Raw genomic sequence first — 10,010 nt, 5'->3', positions numbered from 1 at the left:
GCCAAATTCTTCCCCTCAAGGGGGCGGAGAGTTCATTTGGTTAAAGCTAATACTGCATGCCTCTTTGGCACCCAGGTTTTGTGCTGATGAGCCTATTGTGTAATTCTGCTTCCCCAACACCCTCTTCCAACAAGAGTGCCCATGCCTATTGCTGACTTTGCACATACAACCCTTTCCCACATTCAACTGAATGCCCTGCTATTGATGGACATGGCTGGAGGGGGCATGCCAATGGCTGGGGGCTTGGCTGGCCACTCTGGCCCTGCCAATTCACTGAGCACATGGGCACTTCATCAGGAGCAGCCTTAAAGCTTTTCTTTAGTCAATGACTGACGATTTGTATATGCTAGTATTTTGTCTTGTGTTTGTTAGAAAATGAATTTTATAAAGAATAAATTGTATTGGGGGGGGGGAACCCAGCGGCAGAGCTTCATGCTCCAGCACCGGGGGTGGAGAGCAGGCGCGGGGGGTGGTGGTGGCGCGAGTCCCGGGGGTGTGGTGTGCCACCTGCAGGGGCGTGGCATGCATCCTGGGGGCATGGTGCGCCACCTGCAGGGGCATGGCACCCAGTGCGCATGCGTTTTTTTTAAATAGCCGCGATGGCACCCCACCGGGATCATGGTGCAGGAGTGGTGCGCTCCCCCTGCCCCCCTCTTCCTCCACCAGTGGGGAAACCTATGTCATGTAATGCAACCGTTGCAAAATCTTGTGACTCCAATTGAGGTCCCAGAAACGCTGAATTAAATTTGTTAACTCCCTTTAAAAGTGAGCATCTCTCTAAGGAGATAAAGTTAGGAGTTAAGTAAATTGCCAAAGATGAGTTAAAATGAAAATCAGAAGGAGGGGTATGAGGAAGTCCAATTAATTATGTTAAGGAGATTAGGTGAGATAGTAAGATTTTTGTAATTTTTTTGTCGTTGTGGTTATTGTGTTTTGTTTTGGGATTAGTGGTTGTTTTAATTTTAAAATAGAGGCAGGGAAGGGAACTTCCCTCAGGGTGGGAGGCTGGGAGAAGAAAGGGTAGTTCTTAAGTGAGAGCTGGAACGCTATACCCTGTTGTATGAAACAAAGGTTAAGGTTGGCTGCTTTTATTGTTTTGCTTTTTGTGTGTGTATGTATTTTGTGCTTGTATCTCATTCCACGAAATCAATAAAAAATTTTATTAAAAAATAAATAAAAGTGAGCATCTCTGTGTCTTAGAGAGGACAGGTGGAAGTTGAAGGTGGACTGGTTGTTTTGCTGCTGTTTGCTGAATGTGGACAGGCAAGCAAAGGACTGATAACTTAAGCCCTGCTATGAAGGAGGCTTTGAAGCAAGAAGCAAAAAAAGACCTTCTCTTGGGGTCAAGGGAGAGAAATATATTGTATTGGACTTGATATGCATAAACACTACTGCTTGTTAATAGCTGCCATCCTGCAAGCAAAGAGTCATCTTGGAAGTCTTATGTGTGTGGAGTCTACTTCATCACTCGGGCTTTGAATGTGAAACCTCTGCATCCCTCTGCAAGACTCAGAGAAATAGCTAACATTATATGCGAATGAGCCGCCAAAGCAGCTAAAAAAGCCAATGCAATTCTGGACTGCATCAATAGAAAGATCAAGGGAAGTTATAGTACCACTGTATTCTGCTCCGGTCAGACCTCACCTGGAGTACTGTGTCTAGTTCTGGGCACCACAGTTCAAGAAGGATACTGACAAGCTGGAACGTGTCCAGAGGAGGGCAACCAAAATGGTCAAAGGCCTGGAAACAATGCCTTATGAGGAAGGGCTTAGGGAGCTGGGTATGTTTAGCCTGGAGAAGAGAAGGTTAAGGTTATGATAGCCATGTTCAAATATATAAAAGGATGTCATATAGAGGAGGGAGAAAGGTTGTTTTCTGCTGCTCCAGAGAAGCGGACACGGAGCAATGGATTCAAGCTACAAGAAAGAAGATTCCCCCTAAACATTAGGAAGAACTTCCTGGCAGTAAGAGCTGTTCGACTGTGGAATTTGCTGCCAAGGAGTGTGGTGGAGTCTCCTTCTTTGGAGGTCTTTAAGCAGAGGCTTGACAGCCATCTGTCAGGAATGCTTTGATGGTGTTTCCTGCTTGCCACAGCGTTGGACTGGATGGCCCTTGTGGTCTCTTCCAACTCTATGATTCTATGATGCTTCCATGTTACCCAGTATTTACAATTGCACTTTCAGCTGCAATTCCATATATTAATTCACAGATCAACATTGGCACCGCCAGTTTGTCAGTGCAAGCATCGTCACTCAAACCTCCCCTGCTTTCCCACCCCACCTGCTTGATTATTTGCAATAGTCCACTAGTTTCTGAAGCGGGGAATGCTAGTCAACTGATACTGCCAGCTTCCTCTTTGGAATTTTTTTTCAATACAGACTTGGATATTGCAATGCTTATAGCTACAGGAGGGCTTCAACTCAGACTACCTGGGCAGGAGATGCTGGGAAGATGAAAGGGAAGCAATACATTGGCATTTCATTTCCAAAGTTGCACACTGATGCCCATGTGCACTGGAGGCATAATCCCCACCTCAAATACTGCATTTAATATCTAGAGCTCCTGGGAGAGGGAGAAATCTATTAAGCAAACGTTTCAAAAGTCCCCGAAAGACAAAATAAGCACAGTGTTTTGCCGCTGTTGAATAGGAACAGTTGGAGCATACGCAAGGGTCAGCTGAGCCCAACAAACTTTCCCTAGTGCAACTGTTGCATTGAATTGCTTTGTTGCCCTAATGCTAGTGGATAGAGAATGCTGCATACAACCAAAATCCTTTTAACGGTATGTTTTTAATATTCCTTATTGTCTGCTTGAATTTTGTGCGCGCGTAAGTTTGCGTTCGTTTTGCTCTTCTCGTTCTCTAAAGGAAACCTTCTTGCCTCTAATAGCTTCCTTGAATCTGCTCTTTGAAACTTATTGGCATCCTCTTGGTACATTTCCTGATCTGTGATACATATTCCAGCCAAACTTCTATTATTGTGGCTTTGAAGAACCCCCAAACCTTTGGCTTTCGGTTTTAACCAGTTTCCATATATTTTGTTCAACATTTGCTCTTTTGACGTCAAATGTGACTTGACACATTTCCACTTACATATATGTTGGATTTGATGGGATCGTGGCCACTGTTTTCAATCAGTTCAACACTACATCTCACTGAAGCAGCCTCTGTGTGTATCAGCCAACAACACCTGTGTGATATTAGAGTGTGAAAGAACTGATATGTGATATTAGAGTGTGATATGAGAGTGTGAAAGAACCTTGGCAATTGTCTCTAATATGTATAGGATATTTTTCAAAGATAACTACACAACATATTAGTCTTTAGCTTATATGTAATTAACCAAGGTCTTTCTCTGCGTCTCTGCTGTATCAGATAAATCTAAAGAATGCACCTGACTGGGTCTGTTGCTGATAATTCTTTTCTGGTTCAGTGATTCTAGAGCAACATTACCTCCCCCTTTTAAGTCTTGAAATTCAGGAATGTGGTTTAGGGGGAGTCTGTTCCTAGGGTATATGTTTGTAGGGAAACCTCAGTTCTGTAGCACAGATTCTGCGCAGGTGTAAATCAGCATAGCTGCACTGAGAGTCAAAGCTTTTACATTCAGCCTGTAATAGTTCCTTTTTCTTCCTGTTATTAAAGAGGAACCATCTTTATAGGCTTTTAAAAAGTGTTTCATATCCTCGAGTTTCAAGAGAGCAATTCAACACTTGAGTACACTGGAGCACTTAAAACAAAGTAAAGTAACGATGCCTGATAATCGACATGAAAAATGTTTGCAAGGAGAAAACAGAATGTTCAAATTGACACCAAATATTGAAATGCCTCGAAGTGGGGGAGGGAAGAAGAAGAGTTTGGATTTGATATCCCGCTTTATTACTAACCGAAGGAGTCTCAAAGCGGCTAACATTCTCCTTTCCCTTCCTCCCCCACAACAAAGACTCTGCTGAGAGACTTCAGAGAAGTGTGACTAGCCCAAGGTCACCCAGCAGCTGCATGTGGAGGAGCAGAGACGCGAACCCGGTTTCCCAGATTAGGAGTCTACCACTCTTAACTACTACACCACACTGGGAGTCTAGTTGGGCTGTTTTTATGATTCAATTGAAAGCAGAAGAATTCATATTCCACTTTCTAACTCTTCCCAACTGTCACTATTCATGCTATGATAATGTTGTGCAAAGAGAACTGTGCCAACTTTGGCCTTCATGTAATCTACAAAGACTACTGGGGCTGTCATTGCCCAATGATGTAATTTCGCCTGTTCATGGTAAAATTCTGGCCTTGTGCAGGAGTGCTGTAATTCAGTTAGCTCCATTGTGCTCATTCAGAGAAGTGATTTTGAATTTTTGATAGCATAAGCTGCATGGAACTAATTTGGGCTGGCTTATTTTGAGTTTGCACCCACACAGCCACATTTGTTTCTTTAAAGGCGAGCCAGAGGCCAGCCCACAATTCTGATGAAGCTGAATGTGACGTGCCCTGACTTGCAACTGGGCTTCCCCAGAGTAAGTGAAGCTACTCATCCACTACTTGTTGAGTACTGTGGGCTCTGCGTACGTTTGGTTCCGGACATCGCCAGACCTCTATGCAGGGCCTATTTGCGTGATTTGCAAAATAACCTCAAGAGCAACAATGGACTCATTTATTAATGAAATATTATGAGGCCATTACGAGACCAGGAATCTGCAACACTCAAAGCCGATCTGTGCAATGTTGCTACAGGTGGGATAAATTATAATAATCACATGACTCATGCAAACGTTTGATTATGTGATTTAACAAAACCTGTCATATTTATATGCTTATTAATTTCTATGGGTGAGGTGTTGGTGGTTTTCTGGAAGGGGGTGAGGCTCCAACTCATTCCTTGACCTTTGACCTTTTCCTGCCCTTTCACCCCAACATGCATTTCCCTTGCTTCAGCCCTCCCCCAGTTTCTCCAATCAAATTCTTAGTGCCTATCCATAGGGACTCTCTGCCACCCCATCTACCATTGCTGTGGCACAGCAAGGGTGTGCAGTGAAATTTTTCGTAGGGGAGCCAGAGGCTACTAACTCCTTTGTTCTTGGCTGGATTTCTTGCTCTGTGTTTGCGTTACCACTGTTGTGGGTTTTGTTTGTCTTATCTCAGCGTCCGTAAGCTTTGTTCGTTGCGAAAAATAGATGTTTTGAAATGGTGAAGCTCTGTGAAATCGTGTACGAGCAGCAGAGTAAGTAAGAACACATTGGGATAAAACGAGGAAGCAAGAGTTTGTGATTGCATCCTGCCTGTCACCAAGGCAATGTTGTTTTCTGGGCTCCAACCAGGGACCATATTAACAATGGATCACCTTCCCATTCTTTGTGTCTCTCACTCATCACGTTTCGTCGGGCAATTTATACCGGTCCTTGCAACACTCAGCACTACTTCTGGGCAGGATCAAGTCCACTGTATTAAATTGTGAAACACTGTATCCTGTTGCATGCATGAACTGGGGGTTTCACTATTTTGCCTCGGCTAAATTGGAATCCCTAATTGTAAAATGTTTTCCCGTTGGGAAGGCTTTTTCATAAACATGACTTGTAAAATGTGACTCACCGTTCAGTATAAATGCTGTAACAGTTACACTATGGTCTAATGTGCATTTTGTTTAACTTTATGTGACACAGTATAGCTGTTAGGATGTGTGTTTAATTTAGGTTCCCAAAAGCGTATTAATTACAATGGTTATTTTGTCTTATATAAATAACGCAAGGCTATTAAAATGTGTTTAATGAGGATAGGCAATATTATAAAAGACATGGCATATAAACTACAACACTGTGTAAGACCAATAAATAAATGCCAACCAGTTCTAAAATATATAATTATGGGAGGTTAGCCACGATGTAATTGACAATTGTTAATCTTTAGGTAGGTTTTAATAATCACTTGATAATTATTCAGCCTACAATAATACTGCAGATCAAGTCTAAATTCTGGTTCCTTTTCCCCACTTGATATTTTGCACATTAACCATACTATGGGGAGTTGTGCAGCTAAAGTGTTGAGACTTATATAATCTGAATAGGCGCCTTAATTAACTGTGTTTTCCTTGGCATTGGAAGGAAGAAACACAGTGTCATGGATCTGAACAGAAGCCCCCAAAGTTTATTGACAAATGAAAAAGCAGGCAGGTTCATGAACCGTTCCTGGCTGTTTTTGCTGGCACAGAGTACAGCTGTTGTGATTAGAATTAGAATATTCTGGGTGGAAGAAGGCTTGCAAAGAGAACACTCTGCTTTCTAGAAGAACACACTGGGGTAAAAAGGAGCAGAAAGAGTCTATGAGTATATATTCTCCATGTATTACTGGTTAGGTTCCATCTCGTGCATCTTGTTGCATATCATATTTCACCTTTTCAATATACAGTACTCCATTTCTGAATAGCATTTTATGGCTTATGTGTATGCAAACTTTAACTTCTAAATGTTTGAATATCTGGGCTGCTTGTCATGTATAGGGTACTGGGTGGTGTTGTGGTCTAAACCACTGAGACTCTTGGGCTTGCCGATCGGAAGGTCGGCGGTTTGAATCCCCGCGACGGAGTGAGCTTCCGTTGCCCTCTCCCAGCTCCTGCCAACCTAGCAGTTCGAAAGCACGCCAGTACAAGTAGATAAATAGGCTGAGACCCTACCTGCTGGCGGACTGCCTCACCAGAGTGGTGCATGCTCTGGTTATCTCCCGCTTGGATTATTGCAATGCGCTCTATGTGGGGCTACCTTTGAAGGTGACCCGGAAACTGCAACTAATCCAGAATGCGGCAGCTAGACTAGTGACTGGGAGCGGCCGCCGGGACCACATAACACCGGTCCTGAGAGATCAACACTGGCTCCCAGTACGTTTCCGAGCACAATTCAAAGTGTTGGTGTTGACCTTTAAAGCCCTAAACGGCCTCGGTCCTGTATACCTGAAGGACCGTCTCCACTCCCACCGTTCAGCCCGGACACTGAGATCCAGCACCGAGGGCCTTCTGGCGGTTCCCTCACTGCGAGAAGCCAAGTTACAGGGAACCAGGCAGAAGGGCCTTCTCGGTAGTGGCGCCCGCCCTGTGGAACGCCCTTCCATCGGAGGTCAGGGAGATAAACAACTACCTGACATTTAGAAAACATCTGAAGGTAGCCCTGTGGAATGCCCTCCCACCAGATGTCAAGGAGAACAACAATTACCAGAACTTTAGAAGACATCTGAAGACAGTCCTGTTTAAGGAAGCTTTTAATGTTTGATGGATTTCTGTATTTTAGTATTTTGTTGGAAGCCGCCAGGGGGAACCCGGCCAGGTGGGCGGGGTGTCAGTAATAAATTATTATTATTATTATTATTATTATTATTATTATTATTATCACTGTGGCAGGAAGGTAAACAACATTTCCGTGTGCTCTGGTTTCCGTCCCGGTGTTCCAGTGCGCCAGAAGCAGTTTAGTCATGCTGGCCACATGACCTGTCCAGGGGTCCTTTACCTTTTAACCTTTACCTCAATATATAAAAACTACATAAAGCAGGCTATGGCCATGGCATCTCATGCCTTCCAGGCTATAGTTCTTTTTTAAATACTAAAAGTGCAGTTGGTCTCCACTTCCATAGGGCCAAGACTGTAGCCCAGCTGTTGTTTGGAGTTGCTGTTTGGGGATGGGGGTGAGACTGACAGAGGTGCAAGGGAGTTTTCTGACAAGAACCCATCCACACTTCTTCAGATACACTGAAACAGAAGTCACCAGACCCTTCTATATAGTGGGAGGGTGGGGAGGGGTATTACTCAGAAGGGTGGTGGGAAAGGGTGATTGGCCGATAGGTGTGATAAACCTGTTGATGACTGTTAACGACTGCGATTGGTCTTGCACCCTTCTTCAGTGTATCTGTAGAAGTGTGCATGCACACTAAAGCTCATACCAATGACAAACTTAGTTGGTTTCTAAGGTGTCCTGTTATAATTCTGCATGAAAGGAAATGATGAGTCTGTTACTAGAAGGGTAGCCTTTAGTTTATTTTTATTTTTTTAATGTAATCAAAACAAGAGCACAGATCATCCCAGAGTGAGTTTGGGCTGGGTGCATAATTTTGTACGTCTTGTATTCTGCTTCATGCTATCTGCAACATTCCATCTTGTTTGGGGTCTGTTACCCATTTCACAAAGGGCTTTTCTATGACCATATAAATAAATCTGATAAAATCTGATCTTCAACTTTAATTATTCCTCACAATCGAATTGTAACTTAATCTAAGATATTGCATAGCAGCAGTGTCACAACCATTTTGGGGAGGGGAGGGAGGATAACACAAACAGATATAGTCGTAACTTATCCACAGATGGGTGAAGCAGTCTGTTCTTAGTCTGCATCACTTTCACATGTGTCGATCTGTAAATCTGTTCTGTCCCATTTCTACATTAGTCTGATTTTTTTTTATTTTAAAAAAAATCCACACAGAAGAATGTGCACTTTAACAAACGTGTTTGAAATGCATTTCCTTTCAAAATAACACAGATTAAATATATTTGAATGCAAGTTTTGAACCAAGAAATGCATTTCTTTGCCCAATAAAATAATAATGCATCTGTCCTGCTATCCTTGCATGGCACTAATACCCCCCCCCAAAAAAAATTAATTATGGTTTATGGACTGATTGAGGAAAGATTCTTACATCATTGGCCCGTGAGAATGACTGCTGATGTTTAAAATAAAACGTTTGTCAACCAAATAAGATCACTGGATTTTAAAAGAAACACAGAGAGAGAGAGGGAGGGAGGGAGGGAGGGAGAGAGAGAGTGTGCGCATGAAACCCCTGCAAATGGTTACAATCCAAATTGTGCTGGGATGATTGCCAGGGGTTACATTAGCAGATGAAGAAATACTATACCTTAGTCCAGGAAGTGCAGTGCAGGTCAGGTCATCTGGTATAAGAACGTACAAAGACCGTATTTTTCAAGCATCCTTAAACCCACCATGATAGTGCATATGTGGGCATGACAAAAACCAATATGCCATTACATGCCAGGACTGTATTAAATCAGGACTGAGAAGACCCGGGTTCAGATCCACACTAACCTATTAAGCTCCCTGGGTGACCTTGGAGCAGTCACTACTTCTCAGCCAGGGGCATACCTGCCAAGTTGCTGTCAGAGAAATAAGGGACCAGGCCGGAAATAGCAGACCGGAAGTAGCGCTGCCGCCATTTTGGAACTGGGCGGAGCATGCTCAGAAATGACTTTTGATGCTGTTTTGCCCAGTTCCAAAATGGCCACTGTGCCAGAAGTCGCACTGCAGCCATTTTGGAACTGGGCAGAGCAGCATCAAAAGTCGCTTCTGAGCATGCTCCTCCCAGTTCCAAAATGGCCACCACACCAGAATAAACCGGGAAAAAACAAAAAAAAATCCATTTTTTCAGCTAGGAACAGCTGGAAAAACGGCGATTTCCCGGGGGAAACGGGAGACTTGGCAGCTATGGCCAGGGGTGCCAACTGTAAGGGGCCCTGGGTGCTCAGCACCCACACTATAGGCTTCCCGACACAACTTCTGTTGCCTCGCAGAGCACCGGAATTCACATCTGAGGCCTCGCGAACCCTTGGAACCTGACTTCTGCTGCCACCGGAAGTCAAGTTCCAAGGGTGCGTGATGTAATGGCATCGCAGCACGAGCTCTGGGCACCCATCACCTGGGGCCCAAGTCGGCGCCCCTTCTCTCAGCCAGACCTTACTCACAGAACTGTAGTGATATTAAAGGGGGGGGGCTAAATATCATGCATGCTCCCTAGATGAGTGCAACAAAAAATGAACATTCTCCTCACTATTTGGATAAGATTGTGCGGAGGACCGGCCGCCCAGGGTGAGAGAGCTTGCTTTGTATAGTTGGGTCATCTGTGTGGCCCCTGTATTGCCCTGCCAGGAGACTCTTACAACTCACCTCTTCCAGAGGGAGCAGAAGTGCAGTAAAGATTTTCCCCCATAGCTGCCAAGTCTCCCGTTTTCCCCGGAAAACCCCCATTTTTCCAGCTGTCC

This window comes from Zootoca vivipara, chromosome 16 (assembly GCF_963506605.1).
Source record: "Zootoca vivipara chromosome 16, rZooViv1.1, whole genome shotgun sequence".
NCBI classification, from domain to species: domain Eukaryota; kingdom Metazoa; phylum Chordata; class Lepidosauria; order Squamata; family Lacertidae; genus Zootoca; species Zootoca vivipara.
This window is presented reverse-complemented; position numbering follows the sequence as displayed.